Source organism: Panthera tigris, chromosome B1 (genome assembly GCF_018350195.1).
Source record: "Panthera tigris isolate Pti1 chromosome B1, P.tigris_Pti1_mat1.1, whole genome shotgun sequence".
Lineage (NCBI taxonomy): Eukaryota > Metazoa > Chordata > Mammalia > Carnivora > Felidae > Panthera > Panthera tigris.
Genome location: NC_056663.1, coordinates 95,409,686 through 95,435,938, shown reverse-complemented (window position 1 = coordinate 95,435,938; position 26,253 = coordinate 95,409,686). Strand labels below are relative to the sequence as shown.

The following is a 26,253-nucleotide window of genomic DNA, read 5'->3' as shown; positions in this document are numbered from 1 at the left end:
CTCTATATAATTTCTAGTATATTATACAATATGTTACAAGATTTAAGGTAAAATTATTGTCCTCTACCAATTTTTTTTTCTTTTTTTAGAGAGAGCGCCTGTGCATGTGTGATTGAGGGAGGGGCAGAGAGAATCTTAAGCAGGCCTCATGCTCAGTGTGGAACCTGATGTGGGACTTGATCTCCTGACCCCAGAGATCATGACCTGAGCTGAAATCAAGAGTCAGACGCTCAAATGATTGAGCCACCCAGGTGCCCCTATCTTCTGTCAATTTTAATGTAAGCGTATGTGAATGAGGAATTCCTTATAACACTGGGAACTGCTTAGCCCATCGGTGTCCTAAATACTTTCAGTTCACTTATATAATTAATATGTGACAGAAAATCCTAGTCATGCCTACAAAATGTAATTTAGAAAATACATTGTAAAATATAATTCATTTACTGCCTTCTGTGTAAGTAAAATCTTACAAAATAATTTAGCAAAGTAATAAATGCTGTATCTATTAAGAAAACATTCAGTGCTTTTCTACAAAATATTCCATAAAATATTATAATCAACACTGATAAAGTCTCAAATTCATCAATTTGAGGTGAAAGTGGGTGGATAGTGGGAACTAAGGCAAAGGTTCTCCATCTGTGGTCCACAGACAGGCTATATATATGTATGTTCACAAGCACCCTGAAACTATCTGCAATATCTTGTGTGTTTATCTTTTCTGGGAAGAGGATCCATAGATTTCCTGAATTTTTAAGAGGTCTGAGGCCCAAGGAAGGATAAGGATTTTGTCTGGACCTCTAGTCTAGAATATACAAAGTGTTTTGTTTTTTTTGTTTTGTTTTTAGATCTCTATGTTTTAAAGTATGACCACACTGATTGGAGTGTTTCAATGTTGAATGTCTTTCTTACAAAAACATCTATAATGTATCATCTATAACTATTTCCACTTCTGGCTTCATAAGTGTGGTTCAAGCATTCAAAGGCACTTGGCAAGCAATCCAAATACAGAATTCTCTAAATCGTTATAGTATTCCCTCTATTCTTTTAGAGTTGCTTGTCCAAATGTATTTCAACAGCAAATTCTCCAAAGTATACAATTCAGTTTTGAAAGAAATAATAACTTTTTCTGTAGTCATGTATCACTGTTTTATTATGTATTTCTAATACAAGTACAACTGGCATAACCTGGTTTGGGAGCAAACATAGGGACACTTGTAAAGCAAGTGACAGATAACAATACTAGAGTAAAGTCAATTAAAGCAAGGGCATGGAGAATGCTTTGGACACTGGTCAGAATTCTTTGCACAGAAATTTAGTTCACAGGTTAATGTTATAAGATTAAGTGGACATCAGCCAAGAGAGTTTGTTACTGTACCTTAACTTTACTACAGTACTTTATTATTACTTTAAGCTTGCAAAGTAGTTATTATTCTCATCTTCTAAGTAAAGGAATTAAGACTCAAATTATTTAATGTTCCTAAGGTCATGCAGTGACAATGAAAACATGGGGTTCACACTCAGTCTTTAATCAAAATCTTCTCTCAATTAAGTCACACTGCCTCATATCTTAAGCCCAATCAATTACAAAAGATATTAGTAAAGCATATCTGTGGCATCATATAGTATCAAGACCTAAAAGGCAAAATGAAGATTCTGTAAAAAAAATTTAATCCTAAGTATGTGGCAAAATGGTTAGTAATTACAAAGATTGTGATCTCAACTTTTTGTATGGCTTCAAAAAGACCTGACTACTAAAAAAGGAAATTCATCCTATGGTTTCAAATCTCATTCAGTTAACTAAAAATACCACAAGCTAAAGCACACAGGCCAGCTATAGATATAGTAGAGCACTCTTGGTCATACTCCCAGGTTCTTGCCTTCCCTATCTGCACAATCCCCCTAAGTGATCTCATCTATTCTATGACTGTAAAGGAATGTTAATGAGCACCTCCTATGTAACCTGTCCAAAATGGAAACTACCTCTTATCTATACCATCCCAAGTTTTCTCCTTCCCAGTAAAAGGCCTCACCGTCTACTGATGTTCAAGTCTACGCTAAGACACCATCTTTGACTCCTCCCTTTTCCTCATTACCTATATTTGACTTAACAAATAAGTTTTGTCCTACCTTCCTAATAGACTTTATAACTGTCTACTTCTCTCCATTTCCATTTGACAACACTCTGCTCTAAGCTACTATTATCTATTGCCTGGAATTCTGTAATAATCTAGTATCTTATCTCCCTGACTCAATTTTTGCCACGTCTGTATTTTCTACACAATAGCTAAAGTGTTCTTTCAAAGATCTAAGGATGTTTAAAATTCTCCAATGATTTCCCACTCCTGTATTTCTTTTAACTTAAAATAGTCTTAAATATTTTTACTTAAAGTAAGAATATTTTACTTAAAACGCCCTACAAGATTCTCATGATCTAATCCATGCCTTGGTTCCTCAATGTTATAGCTTCTCTTTTTGCTGACTATACTTTATTTACATGGTCAACTCCTCTTAATTCTGGAGCTTTGTACTTCCTATTCTTCCCTCTGCCTGGAATACTTTCCTGGCTTTTTTGTATAGTTGGTTTATTTCTACAATTCAGGCCTTGGTTTAAAATGCCAGCTTTTCCGACCACTTTTTAAAAAATTGTGCAGTCCTTTCAGGTCCCGCCTCGTCCCAGTTACTGTCTATCATATTGACCTGTTTTCTTCATACCACTTAAAACATCTAAAATTATCTTATTTGTTGGCTTACCTCTTGACTATTTGTCTCTCCTCATTAAAATGAAAGCTCTAAAAGAGGAGCTATATTCACAAGGCTTAGATTAATGCCTTGAACATACAGGGTGATTTTTAGCCTAGGCAAATTTTAGGTAACCCTACAGAATCAGTTAACCAGTACATTCAATGATAACATTTCTAATACACTGTATTTTGCCTTTTCAAAGTTTTCACTATATATTTGCTCTCACAAGAAAACAAATTAGATAATTCAGTGATTACATTTTCAAAGTAGCTACCAAATGGTATATTAAATTTGGGAGATTACTACTAGGGAAGTGAGTGTGAGATAGAGCTTTATGTACAAAAATCATTCACAGGAAGCTTATTTTAAGTTATTTGAATAAGGAACTCAAAGTTACAAAGTATTATGTGAATTTTCTTCACAACATCTAATTTTAAGTCCTGAACTTAGGATAAGATAGAGGGAATATAAAGTTCATTCATTCAACAAATACTGAAATGAATGCCTGTCACATTCCATATATTATGCTAAGTGCTAGGGAGACAAGGAGGAACAAGATCCAGTTACTGCCATAGTGAAATTTATAAACTACTAAATACTGAAAAGCCCCTACTTTATAATATAGGTAGTAAATGCTATAAAAAGTGCTATAGGAATGTGTAGGGATGATTAGGGGATTAGAGCTGTTTCTCCAGAGGAAGTAGGCTTTTAAGCTGATGTATGAAAGAGAAACAGAAGTTAGATGGACAAAAGCAGAGTAAGGAAAGGAAGAGTGTTACAATCAAATCCATGTGTGAAGGCCAGGCAGTAAGAAAGGATAATAAATTCAGGGAACTGAAAGGAGTTCAGTGTGTGCAAGGCATAGAGTGTTACTAGGAGGTGGAAGTGGGAGTAAGAGAGGAAAAGCTGGAAACACAGGAAATACAGATTGCAAAGGATCTTCTATGTCTTGACAGTAAGTTTAGACTTTATTATTAATACACTGGGGAAGCACTGAAGTACTTTAAGAAGAGATGTCACATGACTGGATTTGAATATCAGAAAATCTGCTGATTACAGCAAGAAAAAGTAGGTTAGGATATATATATATACATATATATATATATATAATATATAAGTAATTTATATATTAAGTAAATATATATAAATTTATAAATTTATATATAAATATATAATTTACTGTGGTAAATTAAGGGTTATAGCAGTAATCCAGGTGAGCAATGTTGATAGCCTAAACTATTAGTGGGGAATGGACAGACTCAGGAGATATTTAGGAAGTAGAATTAGTAATAATTGATTCAGGGGTGCAAGGAGAAGAAGTTCAGGATGACTTCTGGCGTTTTTTTTGAGCAAATGGGTAGATATTATCAGTCATGGAATGGGAAATACAGGATTAAATAAAAACTTGGGTTAGGAGTGAAATATATTTAAATGTATTGAGTTTGAGGTACCTATCGACATGCTCAGCAGAGATTTGGAAATACAGATTATTTCAAAAAGGTCGGCACTAGAACCTGTTTTATAATAATTAACCCTTTTCTGTTTGTTTCTGTCACAGAAATGGATATCCTACCTAGCACATGTTGAAAGGAAGAATTTCTACTAAAAACGTGCTTCAATTCTTAGTATCACTGGCATATATAATAACTGAAAAGTATGCTTATGAGGATGACAGCAAAGTTTTCCCTACAATGCATGAGTTTCTTTGAAAACACCATAAATGCTTTAAATAAAAAAAAGAAGTATGGTTCCTTATGAAATGGGAGCTTGAAATTTAGGCCAATTTCTTAGGCATTATAATCAATTACTATAATTGCTCAGATCATTCTGTTATTATTGAGGCAGTTTTAAGATAAGAATAAGCCATGTATATTTTAGTTGATACAGCACAGGGGAAATTTCCTCAATGCCTGAAATCCTTTAGTGATGACTAAAGATTAAATCACATAAGGCTCTAGTCTATATTATACGACAGAATTAAAAACAAAAGGTGTACTATTCGTTTCAGGAAAATGATGGATCTGCCAGCTGCAGCAAGTGCTTTCTTTGAAACTCTCTTATGACAAATTAACATAGCATGTGCCAGATGTTTTTTTTTTTTTTCTGTTGAATTATACTATAATATGCTTCAGTTACTTTTAGTAATTACGCATTTTGTAATCTGCCAGTACCTGCAGCTGCCTCTCATTCTATTAAAAAAAAAAAGCAGTTATGGCAGCCAAACATTACAGATATATAGCCAAGAATAATGTTTTAAAGACTGATGAAAACTCCTTAGGCTTCAAACACTGTGTAATCTATATATATATATGTGTATATATCAATAAAATTGTATAGAATGAATTTATTTACATTATGTAATATTTTCTAAAGAAAATATTTTTCTGATGAAAATATTACATACTGTGTATTCATTCATTCATTCATTCATTCAATACAATTTTATTGACTGACTATAGGCCAGGCAAGATGTTAGCTCATGGTCTTGCAGAAGAAATGCATGTAAATGACAGTCATACTACAATTCAAGAAGTGTCATAAAGAAGAACAGTATGGGAACGCCTGGGTGATTCAGTTGGTTAAGTATCTGACTCTTGGTTTCGGCTCAGGTCATGATCTCACAGTTCGTGGGTTTGAGCCCCACACTGGGCTCTGTGCTGACAGTACAGAGCCTGCTTGAGATTCTCTCTCTCTTCCCCTCTCTCTCTGTTCCTCCCCTACTTGTGCTTGCTCTCTCTCTCTCTAAAATAAATAAATAAACTTGAAAAAAACCAGTATGGGAGTACAGAAAAAGGAAAGACTTGATCTGTCAGGGGAATTAGAAATGTCCTACAGAAAAAATGACATTTGAGTTGGGTCTGGAAGGAAGAAAACTTTTTCAGGTCGGGAATTGGGAAAGGACATTCCTACAAAGAAATTGCATGTACAAGCTACCTCTAGAATCATCCTTGATTCTTATCTTTTTCTTCATATTTCATAACCAATCCATCAGCACCTTCTATTACCTCTTAAAAAAAAAAAAACTCCCAATGAATTCACCTTTCTCTTTCTTCTTAGTCTAAGCCACCATTATCTCTCTCGCTTTTTAAGTAATCTCTGCACCCAATGTGGGGCTCGAACTCACAACCCTGAGATCAAGAGTTGCATACTTTACCGACTGAACCAGCCAGGTGCCCTAAAGCCACCACTATCTCTTAACAAGAATCTTGCAATAGCCTTAAATTTTTTCTCTAGCTTTTTCAGCCATTTCCATTTTCTACCCAGTAGCCAGAGTAATCTTAAAAAAAAAGAAATCTGGTCAGGTAACATTTTTCATAACTGACCACTGACCTTCATTCACACTTAGAATTCTTTTTTTTTTTTTTTAATATTTTTGAGAGAGAGCGAGCGAGCAAGTGCATGCTGGGGTGGGGCAGAAGCAGGGAGAAGAGACACAGAATCCGAAGCAGGCTCCAGGCTCTGAGTTGTCAGCACAGAGCCCGACATGAGGCTCGAACCCATGAACCGTGAGATCGTGACCTGAGCTGAAGTCAGATGCTCCATTGACTGAGCCACCCAGGTGCCTCACACACTTAAAACTCTTTAACCTGTAAGATCAGGTCCTTGTCTGCAGCAGAGACAGTGTTCACCAAACATTCCGCTTGTTCCATATACATTTCCTAGACTCTTACACAGTTAGATTTGGTCCCTATGACTGGTTTGGCCAATAAAAGTAAAAGGAAATGATGTGTGTATATCACTTCAGAGCTTAGTTAAGAGTTACTGTTCTTCCATTCTTCTCTTTCCCTGTTTCAGTGATCTCAGGAAACCATATGTTCAAGATGGTGGAATCTCTACCAGCAGAGCCTTCTTGTAAAACTGTCTCAGATGTGTAATGTGAGCAAGAAATAAACCTTTGTTAAGTCTCTGAGATATCAGTTTGTTTGCTGTGGTGCCTGGCATTACTTAATATAATACATTTCCCACATCTGTCACTATTGCCTTTATTTTTCATACTATTTTGTTTACTTCAAACATACCAAGTATATTCCTGCCTTGGGGTCTTTGCGCTAACTGTTCTGTCTGCTTTGATGATCTTTCTTCTGATTTTCAATGACAGGATACTTTTTGTCATTAGATCTTAAGATTTATTTTCTCGGGGCGCCTGGGTGGCTTGGTCGGTTAAGTGTCCGACTTCGGCTCAGGTCATGATCTCACGGTCCATGAGTTCGAGCCCCACATCGGGCTCTTTGCTGACCGCTCAGAGCCTGGTGCCTGTTTCAGATTTTGTGTCTCCCTCTCTCTCTGCCCCTCCCCTGTTCATGCTCTGTCTCTCTCTGTCTCAAAAATAAATAAACGTTAAAAAAAAAAAAAGATTTATTTTCTCACAGGATCCTATTCTCAGGGATCCACCCATTCATTAGCACATTGACTTATTTTAATTTTCTACATATACTTTGATTATTTGATTATTTGATTTTAAGCATATACATATTTTTTTTACTCAACAATTCCACCTTCCCATCAATAATCTGCTATCTTCAAAAACCCCAAAAGAAAACAGGGGGGGACCTTGGGCTTTGCTGTATCATCAGTACTTAAAGAACAATAAATTCAATAAATACATGATGAGTATGTGGAGTGCAGACTCGGAGTTGTAAAAAGGGCTGGCTGAGCATGCTTGTTTATTGAGGTAGGAGTTCAGTGTGGCTGGAACACAAGGAACGTGAAGGACAGAGGCAGACTGCTGATAATAAGGTGGAGAAAAGACTATAAAAAACTAATAGGCAAGAGTAAAAGAGAAGTCTTTAAGTAGGCAGGGCCAGAATCATATTTGCTTTTCAGGAAAATAATCTGACAGCAGTATGAAAGATGGGATAGAGCAGAATAAAACTGAAGACAGAGAAACCAGAGAGAAAGAGGCTGCCTTAACGGCTGTGATTTAAGATGTGAAGGATTGGACAGGTGGACAAATATGTTACCATATGTTTACATATATGCAAGTACTTCTTTAGGACAGATTCCTGCACTTGGAATTTCAAAAGGATATGTATAGTTTAATCTGTTAGATACTGCTACATTACTTTATAAAAAGGATTTGCCAGTTTACACTCCCACCAATACTGTATATCTATTCCTGTTTATTCATGTGTTTGCAGACACTGTGTAATAACTGTCATTTACATTTTTCTCTATTTGCTGGGTAAAATAAAATTATTGTTTAAATCTGCATTTCTTCAGTGAATACTGTGGTTGAACCTGATTTGTTATGTTTAAAGGAGCTTTGTATTTCTCCTTTTGTGAGCTGCTAGTTCACATACTTTTCCATCTATTAGCTTGTTAATATTTTTCATAATTATGGAATTCTTGATGGATTTTGCCTACTAATCCCTTATTTTATTTTTTGTCATTTGTCTTTTATCTTTGTTTAGTACCTTTCTTCATACAGAATTTTAATTTTTATGGTTAAATCAGTTAATCAATATTTTCCTTGTTTGCATTCTGGGTTTTGTGTTTTTATTACAAAGACTTTTCCATTCCAAGATACTAAAAATAATCTTATTTCTTCCAATACTTTCTTTTTTACTTAGCTTGCTAATCTACCTGGAATTTACCTTATATATGGAATATTCTAAATGATTTAAAATTTTTCCAACAGCATCTTTTCACCGTTGATTTGAAATGGCATATTCTCATGAACAAAATTTCTAATTTTACATGGTTTCTATTTTTCTGTATTCTGTTCAAATTATCTATCCCTATGCCAATACTACCATACAGCTTTACATACTTTGATACCTCATAGGGCAAATCTCATTTTTTTTCCTATAGAAGTTTTTGATTTAATCTGTAAAACAGGGTCCCATCCAAGTAAGATTACTACAGATATATGGCAGTTACAAATGTTATACAATAATAATAACTATTAAAATTATTTTCTCTTGGAAGCTCAAAATTCCATGTTATATATATTTCAAGATAAAAGAGTAATTAAGAAGGAATAATTATAGATGAATTAATGAAATTTTATAAATAAAAGGAAACTTCAAACTGAAAGAAACCACAGAGGAGTTCAGATTTTTAAAAAGCTTTTATACTAGGTTTTAAAAAAATGTTTCTTCATTTATTTATTTTTTAGAGAGATAGTGAGTGGGGGAGGGACAGAGAGAGAAGGAGACAGAGAATCCTAAGTAGGCTCTGCACTGTCATCACACAGCCCGATGTGGGGCATGAACCCACAAATTGTGAGACCATGACCTGAGCAGAAATCAAGACTTGGACACTTAACTGACTGAGCCATGCAGACACCCCATACCAGCTTTTTGAGACTAAGATGAAAAGCTTCCTTCTATGGGAAAATTATTTAATTATTTTGTGTTATATTTAATTATGACTATACTTACTTATGGGTAAGATCTTAAGAAATCATAGCTACCTGATAATCATATTTAACGGTCATCAGAAGGAACAAAGGTTGCCAAAGGCAGCACAGTTAGTCCAAAGAGGACTCTAACGTCCTTAAGGTTTTGTGGCTATGCTGATATTTGGTTTTCTCTAATATTTTTGCAACTGTAGTAAATAGGTGGATACATAATAAACAAGAAGACAGCCGATTTATAAGAATTTGTTATAAAGTAGAGAGGACAGGTGCAAACAGCCAAGTATTTTTGATTTGATGAGTCCAGACTAGCACTAATTTTTAAGGGGCCTATTTTCAGAGAGAAAGCTTTGATGCGTAATGCACACTGGGAAGCAGGATGCTGGACCTAATGTGAAAGAGTTCATTTTGGATACCTAGTGCTAAACACTTCTTGTATGAATGGTAGAATGTATAAAGTCACAGCATGTACAGAGAAACTCTTATATAGGGAGAGTCAAATTCATCAAATGAGCTATCTGCTTTTTAAGTACTGCTCTGTAGTTTATTTTGGAATTTATAAAAGACCTAATAGGTTGAAGACTTAGATTGTATCACTGAATCATTCTGAAAACAAAACCATTTCTAAGGAGAGCAAATGAATCTTTTCCCAAAGATACAGAAATACTTTCTAGAAGTTAGCCTTGTACCCTAATGGTACAACATAGCATACATCAATTTGCTAGATGCCCAATATTGATGCTACTGCAAATATGTCCAGTAAAGATCATCACATTCGTAACATTTTTTTTTCCACTGGAATAAGCATAAATTTTAATTTTCTATTTCAAAAATTATAAATTTATTATGGTGTCCATATAATTCTCTGTTATAACCAATAGGTGAGATATGTCAGTGAAAATATTTTAGTAGCTACATTTCTATTGCAGAAAAATTTTTGACTTGATTTCATATATATTCCTCAGTGTTATTTATATCCTCTAACAGGACAGATATAATTTATATATATAAATCTTGCCTAAAATTTAGTGCTTTCTAAAACTAGTAATGTTTTCATAAATTAAAAGTGGAATACATGAGCTTCTCATACACACCTCATGAAATATATCATGCTTACTTTGAATACAATAATGTCTTAGAATTTATAAAGGCTATTCCCTAAACCCACTGTTCACTGTTTGCTTCCTAAAGATTTTCCTACGTGCTAGGCATGGAGTGAACATCTTATATTTGTTACCATATAAATCCTTATAATAACATATGGGGTTTATAGATAAGTGGGAAGGACTGGGCCTGGGTGGGATTCAAATTCAGGTCTTACGTACTTTGACTTAGTGCTCTTATCTCTAATGCTGTGCTGCCTCCTTATGTGCTAAAAAAAAAATACTGTTTTTCAACATTACTAAATATAAAATCTTTTCATGAAAGGAAATAATCAATGCAAAATCTCATGAAAATGTTTCTATGTTGAAAGTTAACATTTTAGTTTTGACATGTCTGAGCATATAAGTACAATTTTAGTGACATAGTGAGAGACATGGATAAAGTTTTTCTTAGTATATCCCAATGTAATTTCTATTTCCAACTGTTGTTTAAACAGTTGACACAGGAATATCAAGCAAAAGTTAACTATATCCTATAAAAGCCCAATTTTCCTATGCAAAATCATAAATATATACAATGAAACCTTGTTAGAATATAATGCTTTCTCACATTTTTATAAGTCTTAAACATTTATTTATTTTTGAAGGAGAGACAGAGCATGAGTGAATGAGGGGCAGAGAGAGAGGGAGACACAGAATCAGAAGCAGGCTCCAGGCTCTGAGCTGTTAGCACAGAGCCCGATGTGGGGCTCGAACTCACGAGCTGTGAGATCATGACCTGAGCCGAAGTCAGACGCTTAACTGAGTGAGCCACCCAGGTGCCCCCACATTTTTATAATTTTATAGAAATTATCATATAATCTAGAAATATTTAACTTAAGCATAATTATTCCTTTTTAAAAAGATATCTAAAGAAGTATGACTAATCTAAAAATTCAAAGCATGTAAAAAATGTAACCTATTTATTTTTGATTTACTTTTTTTAATGTTTTATTTTTTGAGAGGCAGAGAGAGACAGAGCATGATCAGGGGAGGGGCAAAGAGAGAGGGAGACACAGAATCCAAAAGAAGCTCCAGGCTCTGAGCTGTCAGCACACAACCCGATGTGCAACTTGAACCCACGAATGTGAGATCATGACCTGAGCTGAAGTCGGACACTCAATCAACCGGGCCACCCAGATGCCCCGATAACGATTATTTCTAAGTAATCTTTCTCAATCTATTCAACCTACCCAGAATGCCAAAGACCATGGGGCTTTTAACATTTATTAAAAATAAGTGATGAATCACTAAATTCTACTCCTGAAATTATAACACTGTATGTTAAAACTTGGATTTAAATAAAACTAAACAATTAAAAAACCACAAAGTTTTACATTAAAAGAAATAAAAAAATAAAATTTATTAAAAACAGTGCTCTAATCATGGGACAAAGACCAGATTGTCACAAAAGCAGGAGAGGTGATGGCTGAAAAAAATCTGTTTTTTGTTTGTTTTTTTGTTCCTGTCTTTAATAAGAACATCCAAAGAAGGGTTCTTTCCATATGTATTTATGTTAAGTTTATTAAAAACTGCTACACTGAACTAGGATGGCAGAAAGAAAAGTAGTGACAATAATCAATATCCATTTGAACTTGAAAGGATAAGATCATGATAAAAATTGAAAAGGATGTTGAAAATATCTCAAGGACAGTCAAGGACTGGCAATTCAGGGATATTAAGGCAATTAAAAAACTAAAAATCTGAGTATAAAATATTTCTAATCTAATAATATACATTTGCTTGATGTTTTATAGTTTGACACTGGGATATTTATACTATTTCCAAACTAATATAGCTTTTATGCTTATCAATGATAAAATTGCGGCTTGGAAAAATTGGTTTATACATAATCACACATTTGTGGGGCAGAACTTGGATGTGAATTTAGTGTGTTAGCTTTTTATATACTGCAACTGACTCCTACATTAAGATCTTAAGTCCGTCACTCATGTTTAGGAGAAAATTTTTGAGGTCTCTAAAAACTGGTATTTCATTAGTTCATTGTTTAAGGTCACTGATAAATATATGGGTCTAAGCTTCTATTTTTCAATATCTAAAAGGCTGTCAAATTAAGAGTTATGTATAAAAGATGGAGATCACTCAGGGAAACCATACACAGTCCTTTTAAGATTCTATGTAAACTGGAAATAAAATGAACACAATGCCTTCAGTTATGTGCTGAATGGATGATTTGGAAAGTTCACATTAATTCTGAAACATTACTTAAGAAGCTTTGAGAACAATTTAAGTTCTTAGTAATGACATACAAACTGAGTTTGATATAAATTCAAATTGATAGAAATGGTAAAAGAAATAAAAAATTAATTGACTAAAACTAGAGATCAAATTGCTAAAAACCTGGTAGCAGAGTAAACTTCCATTAGTACAGATCGTTATAGTCCGACTCCCCAACTAGAATGTAGTGTCTCCAATGGCAGGGCAATATTTGTCCACTGATTAAAACTGATGTTAAAAGCTATTTTTAAAAATATTATATAAGAAAAACAATAATCTTACCCATTTTTGGGGTCAAGTGATGGTATTATTCTCGTGATTTTCAAGGAAATAATTCTATTTCCTTTCTTTCCTTTTATCTAAGAGGTAAAAAAAAATCACTGAATTATTAGAAATTTGGTAGCCTTAACTTACTTAGGGTTTGGAAGGTTGTTTACCAAAACCTAGTTTTTAAGCCTGGACAGGGAAGAGGGTAAGCTTTGAAACTGAAAAGAATCCTAGTTATATTTACTGAATTCAAGGTACAACTGGACTCAAGACACAAACTGTTCGACTAAGCTAACGTAATTTCTTGATTACCTAATGTAATCTGCTGAGCATATCCGACCATGGTGCACCAGCACTGGTGAAAAGTCTAAAAAATTTACAAACAAAGATTTTATTTAAGTAGGAATATTCCTTAGAAGACTGGTTGTTTAGTTTTAAATCGCTTATTCCATGAATTATTTCTATTTGTTTCTCTCTTAAGGGCACTTAACCACTTCGTGTTGCTATATTAGGTATTCTTTTTTTTATGGAAAATTGTTTTCAAAAAAGACTTTTTAGTTGAAAATTCAACAAAGAGGCAGTATAGCAAAGTGGCGATGAAATCTATGGGACAAAAGAAGAATTTGACCTTATATTGGAGCAGGGGTAGTTTATGTCATTACAGCAGGGTGTATGGGAAAAGATGCACAGAGAAATATAAATGCAGTAGAAGTTCTCTTCTGATTGCTTCTTTTTTCTCAGTGAAATAGGAATTGAGGTTACCAAATGAAAGTGGTTATGGGGAGGAGATATAAAAGATTTGAAGAAGGATATGAGGGTATGAAATAGTCACCAAAAAGAGTGGAATATATAGAGGTTGCCTGGCAGCTTAAAGACCCCTTTTGCGATGATGAATTAATTAATATATATATATTTTTAATGTTTCTTTATTCTTAAGACAGAGCATGAGCAGGGGAGGGGCAGAGAGAGAGGGAGACACAGAATGTGAAGCAGGCTCCAGGCTCTGAGCTGTTAGCACAGAGCCCGACACGGGGCTCCAATTCACAAGCTGGGAGATCAAGACCTGAGCCGAAGTCGGACGCTTAACCAACTGAGCCACTCAGGCTCCCATAATTAATATCTTTAATGTTTGTTTGTTTGTTTATTTATTTATTTATTTATTTTGAGAAAGTGAGAGAGAGAGAGAGAGAGAGAGCGAGCACAGGCAGGGGAGGTGCAGAGAGAGAGTGGGAGAGAGAGAATCCTAAGCAGGTTCTGCACTGTCAATGCAGAGCCTGATGTGGGGCTGGAACCCACGAATGGTGAGATCATGACCTGAGCCAAAATCAAGAATCGGACGCTTAACTGACTGGGCCACCCAGGTGCCTGATGATGAATTTAGAGTGAGATCACCAGCATGGCTGTGTGTTTTCCTCCAGCCACCTTAAGTTGAATGGGTGAAGGTACAGAAAGGACAACGGACTGGAGATAACCAGGGCTTGTCTGGCAAAAGGAAGAAGAGAAAGCATCAGCAGAGTTCAAAATGATTATCCCTGCTGACTCTTTCTAAACTACATGGCAACTGATGGATGGGAGAATATATCTCCAAATGACACATCAGATAAAGGATTAGTATCCAAAATGTATAAATAAGTTATCAAAATAAACACCCCCAAACCAAATAATCCAGTGAAGAAATGGGCAAAAGACATGAACAGACACATTTCCAAAGAAGACATCCAGACAGCTAACAGACACATGAAAAGATGCTGAGCATCACTCATCATCAGGGAAATACAAATCAAAACCACAATGAGATATCACCTCACACCTATGAGAATGGCTAAAGTTAACTCAGGCAACAACAAATGTTAGCGAGAATGTGGAGAAAGGAAAACACTTTTGTACTGCTGGTGGGAATGCAAACTGGTGCAGCCACTGTGGAGAACAGTATGGAGGTTCCCAAAAAATTAAAAATAGAACTACCTTATGATCCAGCAATTGCACTACTAGGTATTTATCCAAAGGATACAAAATGCTGATTCGAAGGGGCACATGCACCTCAATGTTTATAGCAGCACTATCAACAATAGCCAAATTATGGAAAGAGCCCAAATGTTCATTGACTAATGAATGGATAAAGAAGAGGTGGTATATATATATACAATAGAGTATTACTTGGTGATCAAAATGAATGAATGAAATCTTGCCATTTGCAACAATGTAGATGGAACTACAGTGTATTATGCTAAGCGAAATAAATCAGTCAGAAAAGACAGATATCATATGATTTCACTCATATGTGCAATTTAAGAAACAAAACAGATGAACATAGGGGGAGGGAAGGAAAAATAAGAAGAAAACAAAAAACAAAAAAGAAAGGGAGGCCAACCATAAAAGACCCTTAAATACAGAGAACAAATTGAGGGTTGCTGGAGCAGGGCTGGGTGGGGGGATGGGCTAAATGTGGATGGGCATTAAGGAGGCACTTGTTGGGATGAGCATTGGGTGTTAGGTGTAAGTGATGAATCACTAAATTCTATTCCCGAAATCATTATTGCACTATATGTTAATTAACTTGGATTTAAATAAGATTAAAAAATAAAAAATAACTTAAGAAAAACTATATTCCCTTCTAAAAATATATATACTACCTATTCCCTTTTTCTGCTTTACATTTCTCTTCAGCCCTTATCATTCTCTACCACACTGTATACTTAATTTCTCTTGTTTACTATCTTTATTAGAATGAAAACTCCAGGAAGGCAAGGATTTTTTGTCTGTCTAGTTCACTGCTATTGTCTTTTAGAAGCACATCTTCTTGCTGGATAACGGCAAAGCAGTTTCACCCCCTCACTCTCCACCAACGCCCTGTAGTTTCACAGAGAGAACTGACTGGCTGGCTTATTAGCTAGGAGCTATTTTTAAAGGACTAGGTGCTTTGGATATAACTTTAATTTTTAAAACTGGTAATATTAACTTATTCTTATTAAAATAAAGGAACCTTAAGGTGATGGAGGTTTCTCTAAAATTTTCTTAAGTAGAAGAGAGTAATATAAAGTGGAAAGTGATAGAAATGATATTGGAATACTGTAAGGGCCCGATGAGAAAATCTCTGTAGCCACCTTCTTCCTAACTGGTTAGGAAGGGGTGGGAGAATAAAATGAATTAACATTTATAAGAGGCATCTCTGGCATAGTGTGGAAAATGGATTAGAGGGAAGACAAGTTTAGGGTTCCAGAAATCAATCGGAAAGCTGTTGCAGTAATCCAGGTAAGGAGATGAGGGTGGCCTGAACTAAGGAGTGAGATAAAGGCAAATATCTTTGAAAAACATTAAGGAGGGAAGATCAGCCAGACTCAGTAATTGTGAAGATACAGGAAAGGAGGTAGAATGAGAGGGGTCAGGGCAATTTGCTCTTCTGGTCATTCTATGGACCACATCAATGTTGTTTTCAAGATTCTGATGATTGGAAACCACTGGACTACTTCCCATAGTATTTGAATTTTAGCTAAAAATGAGACAAAAGCATATGAAAAACAAATAGTTTCCAGTATTCAAAAGATTAAGTTATGGTGGTGTGATGACAGGCAGCAGGATTGAGATTTTTTTGACACACTGGACTCATTCCATGAAACTTTTTTTTTTGAGAGAGAGAGAGAGAGAGAGAGAGAGAGAGAGAGAGAGAGAGAGAGAGAGAGAGAGAGAGAAAGATGTGTACAAATAGGGGAGGGGCAGAGGAAGAGAAAGACAGTCCCAAGCAGGCTCTGTGCCCATAGTGGAGCCCAAAGTGAGGCTTGTTCTCATGACCATGACATCATGACCTGAGCTGAAATCAAGAGTTGGACACTTAACCAACTGAGCCACTTACATGCCCTCAGGAAACTCCTTTAAATCAGTCATATATGGAGCTACCTATTCTGCTTGCTCATAAAGCTGGCATTGCATCTCAGATTTCAGGTGGAAGGGATTCTTCTTTGGTCTTATACTACTGGCTGGCAAAAACTCCTTTAAAAAAATCACACTTCAGTAATTCAACTAAATCACCTATAAATGTTGTACATAATACTTAACAAATGCCCAGCACTATGCTATGGACTTTATGTTTACATAAATATTTATGCTTATATATGCATATTGATTCAATAAATATTATGTGCCAATAACTACTGATGTGTTGGTGCCTATGGATACACATGCTTACTTCACAGAAGTTTGTAATATATGACCAATGTGTACTTGAAATTTTAGAACAGGAGTTCAAACATGAGTTCAAACAATTGGATAAATAATCCTAGCCACATTATTTTGTGTGATATTTTATCCTCTGAAAGTATGATCTTGATTATGAGCAGTACTAATTTTAACTTATTTCACTCAATCCTGGTGCCTTCATCTTGGACTATGTATTCCTTTATCATCGACAGTTTTCATAATAATTATTAGAATGAAGACCATTTAAAAAACTTTATGAGATAAGAAAAAACTTCACTATAGGCTGTGGTATAATTATGGCAATTTATGTTTCTTAGTTTCTTGAATAGTGGCGGCACATTATACCTTATCATGTTTCACAAAGTTCAATTGCATTTCAAAAACTAAAATTCTGCATAAAAGATCAAAATTGAAAGGGGAATTTGTCCTAGAAAAGAAAAAATAATTGAAAAAAGATCAACTAGCTTTCATTCATTCACTCAATAAATATGTTTTGAGTATCTTCTAGGGCTGGACATTCTTTTAGGGTCTAGGGATATAGTGGGGAACACGAGAGACAACTTACTTTATGCAGGGAGAAAGTAAAGATAAAAAGTATATTTTCTCCCTTCATGAGGGAGAAAGAAGATAAAAAGTATAAAGAAATAAATATAAAATGCAATTACTTTAAAAATTTTTTTAAATAATTTTTAAAAATTTATTTATTTATTTTGAGATAGCATGAGCAGGAGAGGGGCAGAGAGATAGGGGGAGAGAGAGAATCCCAAGCAGGCTCCATGCTGTCAGCACAGAGCCTGATGCAGGGCTTGAACTCATAAACCGTGAGATCATGACCTGACCTGAAATCAAGAGTCGATGCTTAACGGACTGAGCCACCCAGGTGCCCCTTTAGATTTTTTTTTAATGTTTGTTTGTATTTGAGAGAGACAGACAGAGTGCAAGCAGAGTAGGGGCAGAGAGTGAGAGAGGCAGAATCTGAAGCAGGCTTCAGGCTCTGAGCTGTCAGCACAGAGCCCAAAGTAGGGCTTGAACTCACAAGCCGTGAGGTCATGACCTGAGCCACAGTTGGATGCTTAACCAACTGAGCCACCCAGATGCCCCAAAATGCAGTAACTCTTAATGATGAACACTAAAAGGAGAAACAAAAAATGGGTAATGGGATATAGTAACTTCTTAAGAGCAGGGCCTGGTCTTACTCATCTCTGTGTTTCAATAGCAGCTAGCAGAATGCTTAGAAAAGAGTGGTCACTCACATGTTTTTTTATATAAATTAAAGTGAGTTTTTAGGTATCTGCTTTTGTTTCTGGAAGTACCTGTATAAATCTGCAAACTGAAGTATTAGACACTTTAAACTGGAATTCTGAACTTAATTCTGAACTTAATAAAGTGTAGAGACAGCCAAGATGTAAATAATCTTGCTGAACACTTTTAAAGGTGTCCTAAAGCCCTGAATCTGAGCAAATTTGGATATTTTCAGGTAGGTTTACCAATAAAAAAAGCAACTATATAAAATATTAATGTGTTTATATTCTTGCAGAGTTTATATCATTTTAATAATCTACATGTAATTTGTAATACAAAGATAATAGTAAACCAAATTGATTTATTCATCACTTTTTTTTCTGAGAACTATGGGAAAAATCAAGTGTAATGAGACCCACAAAGAAGTGGCACTGCCTTTCTCTTAAGCCTGATGCAAAATATCTGTCAAGTGACAAAAGCTTTTTGGGTAGATTTATAGTGTCTAATTATCAAAGCATACTGACTGAAGAAAAAGCTATTATGTTAGAAAATGCAATGTTAAATCTTTACAGGACATCCTCTGCATGGGAAGTCTCTCACTAAGCAAGAAGTATAGTTACAAATTATGCTACATTTTTCAAGATGTTTTTAAGATCTCAGCTAACATGACAGGTACTTTTTATCTTTCAACACCGTGATATAAATAAATTCAGAGTTAGGCACTTCTGTCCTATTAAAATCTGTCCTTATATCATAGGCTTATGACTCTATACTATTAGTTGCTTCAAGGTATAATATAGTTGTTTTTAAATGTTGTCTTGACTCAATTTTGAGGGCCTAGCAAGAGGTCTTTTTTTTTTTTTTTTCTTGTACAGCCGATTAAATGCACACTCCCAACCACTTTGGTTATGTGGCTCTCATACTCTGTACCACTGTACATCTACCTTAACTGCCCCAGGGCGAGGTATCAGGCAACCAGAGCCCACTGAAATCATTCAAATTATCCAATCCTAACCCTACTTACCCTGCCTTATTCCTTCCACCGGAAAATACAATAAAGGGACTTGCCCACTGTTACCCCTACTTCCTCTGCCTTGTCACCCTTCAGTGGCCCTCTGTGGTGTGCTGTGTTTGCCCCCAGGAAACTGTGATTATAAGAAATTATAAAATTCTTTCCTTTGTCTCTTAATCTGCATCTGCCCTTGCTATATCTCACTCAAAGTAATTTGGTTACAACACAGAGGCACACAATGTATTTCTTTTAGTTAAAGACATAATACTAATATCAATTGCTAATGTTTATTAAAGAAGTAATATGTTCTATAAGTGCAACACTGGTTCTAAAGACCCTGAGGCTAATTCCCTGTAATAGTTTGAATTGATTTATTTTGTAGCTACAGTCCATTTCAACTTCCAGGATGCTGTAATCGACCAGACACACATGTAAACTCTGTACAAGACAAAAGTTATCTAAAGATTTTCACCAAGACATATCAATCACTGTGCTAAATGAGGTGGCTATTTTTAAAGAGATATATATGCTTAGATCTAGTAAAAGCACACCAGGGCATTCAGATTAATCAACCCATGAAAAACTCTACAACACTTTAAAAGCATTAAAGAGATGAAAATATAGCAAAAAGTCCCAAGATAGTTACTGAATGGAAGTTTGTAATGAGAAAAAGAAGCAGAATACTGGAACACCAATGCTTCCTATGCCCCAGAAGGCATTTACAATAGCCCATATTTAGGATCTCGTTCTTTCATGAGGGGGTGTGGTAGAGAAACCTTTTCCAATACTGATACTCTTTCAGGATAAAGGTGAAACATATCTTAATCCATGTCCTTCCTTGTAAAGTCATAGAACTATAGAGAAGCTACTTTGGTCATAAGCAAAACAGGAGAAGAAAAGAAAAAAGAAATATTCCTGTGAAGTTGTGGCCACAGACCAGCTATCTTACAGATTTACCTCAAAGAACAAATACCTAGGGTAGTCCAGAAAGCCTAACTGTATGGTCAAGTGCTCAAAACCAGAAGTGCTCTAAGGCACCCAGAAGCAGCAAAGGCAAAGCCTGTCTAGGTAATCCCCATAACAAAAATTTTCCAGTGCAATTACTAACAAGCAGATAGAGCAACCATACAACATGAATAGAACCAGCAGAAACAAACCTGTCTCATATTGAATTTATCAGATGTGGTCTTTCAAATAATGTTTACTATTTTAAAAGAAAAGCATGGCAAACTTGGAAATGTCAGCAAGAAAAAGGAGGCTTTAAGAATGTAAAATGGCAGATATGACCAAGTTAAATAGAACTTCTAGTAACAAAAAACCCTTAAGATAAAAACTCAGTGGACATATACAGAAGGTTGAACATAAACAGAACATAAAATATTAGACTTGAAGAAACTGTCTGAATATAGCACATTGAAAGAAAAAGATGGAAATAGAGACACAGTAATGTAGTATGGGAGAGAGAGAACTGAACAAAGGCAATATTTGTTTTGTTTTTAAAACCAACCTTATTGAAATGTAATTATGGAAAATAAATGTAGTCATTTTGAGTGTAGGGTTTGGTAAGGTCTGACAAATGCATATAGTCACATAACTACAATCACAGTTAATACACAGAATATGTCCATCACCCCAAAATATTCCCTCATGACCCCATGTAGTCATTGTCCCATCTCTAACCCCAGCCCTACGCATCCACTAAACTGTTCTCGTTACAGATTAAAATTATTGTTCTCAGAATTTCATATAAATGTGATCATACAGTGTGCACTCTTCTTTGGCTTTTGTTTCAGCTCACTTTTGACAATCATCCATGTTGTTGCATTTATCAGTAGTTTGTCCCTTTTTATCGCTGAGTACTTATCCACACACCTCTTGATGAACATCTGGGTTTTTTTTCCCATTTTTGGTTATCATAAATAAAGCATCTACAAAGACTTGTGCACAAGTTTTTTTGTGTGTGAATCTGTTTTCATTTCTCTTGGTTAAATATTTATGAGTCCAACTGCATGATAATATAGTAAGTACATACTTAACTTTGTAGTAAACTGCCAAACTGTTATTATCGTTATTGACCAGTAAGATTTTTTTAAAATACTCCGGGGGCACCTGGGTGGCTCAGTTGGTTAAGCATCCAATTTCGGCTCAGGTCATGATCTCACGGTCTGTGAGTTGGAGCCCCGCGTTGGGCTCTGTGCTGACAGCTCGGAGCCTGGAGCCTGCTTCAGATTCTGTGTCTCCCTCTCTCTCTCTCTGCCCCTCCCCAATTCGTGCTCTGTCTCTCTCTGTCTCAAAAATAAATAAAAATAAACATTAAAAAAAATAAAGTACTCTGAGTACAAGTTCTTTGTCAGTTATACTATTTGCAAATCTTTTCTCACAGTCTTATTTTGATTTTCTTAAATGGTGATTTTTGAAGAGAAGTTAATACAATGTAGTCCAATTTATCAATTTTTTAAATGATTTGTTCTTCTTGTGTCCTATATAAGAAATTTTTGCTTACTACAGATTTTTTTCATGTTTCTTCTAGAATTTTTGTTGTTTTCCTTTTATGTAAGACTATGATTCATTTCAAGTTACTTTTGTATATTGTGTAATGTAATGGTGTGGCAGGTAGCCTCTAAAATGGCTCCCAATTTCTGTACCTTCTGGTATTCAGACCCCCACATTCAAAGGGGGTGCTATACACAATAACCTGATTCTAATTAATGGAAAAAGGTAAAAGTGATGAGATGTCACTGAAAGATTAGATTAAAAAAGACAACAACTTTTGCTTTCCCTTCTCTTCTTTCTTCCTTTCTTTGCCTCTTTCTTTCTCAGCTCTCACTCTGAGGGAAGCAAGCAGTCATGTTGTGAGTACACATACAAAGAGGCTCACGAGGCAAGGAACTGATGTCTCCTGCCAACAACAATTAATACTCGAGGACTGCCATGGCTTTAAAGTGAACTTGGGAGTGAATCCTCCCCTTTGGAGCCTTGAGATGCCTGCAGTTTCATCACAGATCCTGAGTCAGAGGCATTCTGATTCAGATAAGCCTGGACTCCTGACCCAAAAAAAACTGTGGAATAATAAATGTTGTTCTAAGCCACTAAGTTTTGAAGTAATTTGTTATAACAAATTACTAATACAAATTAGTAATAGATAACTAATACAAAGGTTTTTTTTTAATCAAATATGGAAAACTTTTGACTATTATTTCTTAAAATACCCCTAACTGTCACCCCCACACTTTACCCTGCTTGATACTGTCCCTCTGGTCACTGAGGCTGTCTTTGTTTTTGTCTTTTTTTCTCATTATGCTTCATTTTTGGGTAATTTTCTTTTCTGTCTTCAAGTTCTCTGATCTTTTTTCCTGCGGTGTATAATTTTTTGTTAATCCCATCCAGTAAATAAAGCAATTTCCAATTTTATAATTAGCATGCCCAAATTTTCATATGGTTCCTTTCTCATCATCTTCATGTATTTCTTTAAATCACTGGGCACATTTTTAACCACTAGTTCAAAGTTTAATTATGCCAAACCTCTGTCACTTCTGAGTGTGTTTCTATGCACTGCTTCTTTTTTTCTTGGTTATGGGTACTATTTTTTGCTTACCTGATAATAAAAGTGTTGGATTTTTTCTGGCAGGCAATTAAATTACTTGAGAACATGCTAGATTATTTTGAGGCTTGGTTTTAAGTCTTGTCAAGGCAAATTTAGAATACCTTTTGTTCTAGGCTGGCTTAATTCTATTAATAAGGTAAAGTCATTCTGGAATCTTTACTGAAGGATTCTCCCCTCTGGCTGGGCAGAACTCTAATATCTCCTAGCCCTATGTGAGCTATTGATGTTTTTCAGCTTATAGCTCCTTAGTCATTGTTTGCCTAGCTTCTTTGAGTTTCATTCTATGTATGAGTAAGAAACACAAAGGGACTACTATGCAGATTTCTAAAGCTCTTTCTCTGTGTAGCTCTATCTTCTCTGGTTCTCTGCCTTGCAAATTTCAGTTACTCAGGCAGACTTGGAAGTGGCTGAGATGTACCCTCTCTGGACCATGGTCATGAAAGTACCTTGACACAGAAATCCAAGGTGAGTCTAGATTTTATCTTGTTTCTTGTCTCTCTTGAATCAGAAAAATAATTGTTTCAAATATTTTGTCCAGTTTTCTAGTTGTTTCTTGTGGGAAGTTAAGTCTGGCACCAGTTTCTCCATCATGGCAGGAAACAGAGATTTCCAGATGCCATATTTGAAAAGTTGACATCTGCCAATTTTCTGAACCAACACCAATCTACACTATCAAAAGGCACAAAATACAACAAATGAAATGACACCCATACTTAAGATACATCACAGTGAAAGGACAGAAAAACAAAACATTTAAATAGCCATAGGAAAAGAGATTACTTTCAAAGGAGTGATAAGTGAGGTGGCCAGATGTCTTCTATATAGAAATAACAGAAGTCAGAGGTAAACAGATTGTTTTTAATTTTCTGAAAGAAAATAGCAGTCAACTTGGAATTCTGTCAACCAGCCAAAATACTGCTCAAATAGGAACATAAAAAGTAGGAAAAATAGGGGCGCCCTGGGTGGCTCAGTCAGTTAAGTGTCTAACTTTGGCTCAGGTCATGATCTCACAGTTCATGATTTCGAGCCCAACTCTGGGCTCACTGCTGTCAGCACCGAAAACGCTTTGGATCCTCTGTCCCCCACCATCTCTCTCTCTGCCCTTCTCCTGCTCATACTCTCTCAAAAAAAAAAAACAAAAAACAAAAAACATTAAAAACAAAAAAAGTAGGAAAAGTAGTCCTAGCTGGAATGTTTGAGATATAAGAAGAAATGCAGAACAAAGAAGGTGGTAAATATATGGGCTAAATGAACTGTAATTATATAAAATAATTAGCAGTGTGAAATAAAAACACTACAAAGCAGACTTAAAAATTTGGCAACAATAACATATAAGTTGGGCCAGGGAAACAAATGGTGTTAATATGTTCCAAAGTTCTTGGATTATTTGGCTAGAGGAAAATGGCTTTGATTAACTTTAGACTTTCCTATGGTAAATATATATGGCATAATTTCTAGGGTAACATAGTATTTAATTTCTAAAACTTAAGGGGAGAAGTGGAATGATTAAAAAAAATACCTAGTCAATAAAAAAAGATGAGAAAGGAAAGAAAAAGAAAGCAGAGATGATAAAAATAGGAAGTACTAAAATAAAACATAACAAATCTCAATATACTTTGGATTACACTGAGTATAAATGAACTAAATGGTCTAAAACAAAACTATATACTGTTTCTAAGAGACATAACTATGGAAAATAGAAGTAATTAACAAAAAGAGAGTATGTCCCCATATGTTTAGAAATTTAAAAATGTACTTATAAATAACACATGGATTGAAAGAAGAAATGAAAATCAGAAAATATTTTGAAGTAAATAAGAGTGAAAATACTAGATGTATCAAAACTTGTATGCTAAAGCTATGTCAGTGTCTGGGAGAAAATCAATAGCATTTAAGAAAATATATTCAAATGATGAAAAAACAAAAGGTGAAAATTTGTGAGATATGCTTCTATTTCAAGAAGACAGAAAAGGAACAGCAACATGAAAGCAAAGAAAGCAGAAGGAGCGAGGTAATAAAGAGAAAATATATAACAAATATAAAATAAAGAAGATTTAAAAAATCAAAGCTTATTTATAGAGTAATGAAATTGACAATCCTCTAGTGGAATGATAAGGACAAAAGAGACTAGGTACAAATAATATCAGTATCAACTGAGAACAAACTGAGGGTTGATGGGGATTGGGAGGGAGGGGAGGGTAGGTGATGGCATCTTTTGGGATAAGCACTGGGTGTTGTGTGGACACCAATTTGATAATAAATTTCATATATTAAAAAAAACAAATAATATCAGTATCAGTAATGCAATCATTACAGATGCTTCAGACATCAGATAAGAAGATATTATGAACAAATTTTATCCAAAATACTTGGAAATTCAGAAGACATGGAGGCATTTCTAGAAAAATATAATTTATCAAAACTGTTTCAGAGAAGAAAAAGAAAATGTGAAGAGTTTTTTTTAACTGTTCAATGGAATCAACAATCAAAGATATTCCTATAGAAATCCCAAAACAACAACAACAGCAACAACAACACTCCAGGCCAAGACAGTGTCACTGGAGAGATCTACCAAATATTCAAAGAAAATAAACATTTCTAACATACAGTTTATGAGAAAACAAAAAAGCAATTTTTTGAGGCTGGCATAACTTTGATTCTACAAATTAACAATGAGAGTTGAAGAATGGAAAGCTTCAGGTCCATCTCTCTAGTGAACACAGATGAAAAAATACTAAACAAAATACCAGCAAGCCAAATCCAGAAATATATTAAGAAGAATGCATTCGGACTGTGTTAGTTTTATTATAGGAATATAAATTTGGTACACTAGCAAAATTGATCTATAAAATTTATCCCATTGATTATAAGAAAAAAATCAAATGATTACCTCAAACAATACAGAAAAATCTTTTATAAAATTCAATAGGATAAAAACTCAGAAAAATAAGAAAACTTCCTGAATCTAACAGAAGTTATCTTCCAACACAGAAAACATTATACACACAGATGAAGACTGAAAGCTTTCCTTCTGAGATTGAAAAAAAAGGAGAGGCTATTACTCTGATTCTTCACTGTGATGGAGATCTAGCCAGTGTAATAGGTGAAAAAGGGAAATAAAACAGATGACGACTGGAAATAAGTAAAAAAGTTGTGGTTTATATATACAATGGACTACTACTTGGCAATGAGAAAGAATGAAATATGGCCTTTTGTAGCAACGTGGATGGAACTGGAGAGTGTTATGCTAAGTGAAATAAGTCATACAGAGAAAGACAGATACCATATGTTTTCACTCTTATGTGGATCCTGAGAAACTTAACAGAAGACCATGGGGGAGGGGAAGGGAAAAAAAAAGTTACAGAGAGGGAAGGAGGCAAATCATAAGAGACTCTTAAAAACTGAGAATAAACTCAGACTTGATGGGGGGGGTGGGAGGGAGGGAAAAGTGGGT

General features: G+C 35.0%; 1 protein-coding gene across 4 annotated transcripts in view; it reads right to left on the bottom strand.

Annotated features, from left to right (window-relative positions):
- Window positions 1–26,253, bottom strand: part of SCLT1 (sodium channel and clathrin linker 1) — a 219,091-nt gene that overhangs the window by 14,969 nt on the left and 177,869 nt on the right. The window contains exon 19 of one of the 4 annotated variants that reach the window (XR_006216773.1): window positions 12,763–12,839. The exons of the other annotated variants lie outside the window; for them this stretch is intronic. The gene's annotated coding sequence lies outside the window, so the exon portion shown is untranslated. The remainder of the gene's footprint in view (window positions 1–12,762; window positions 12,840–26,253) is intronic. 4 annotated transcript variants of the gene reach the window in all.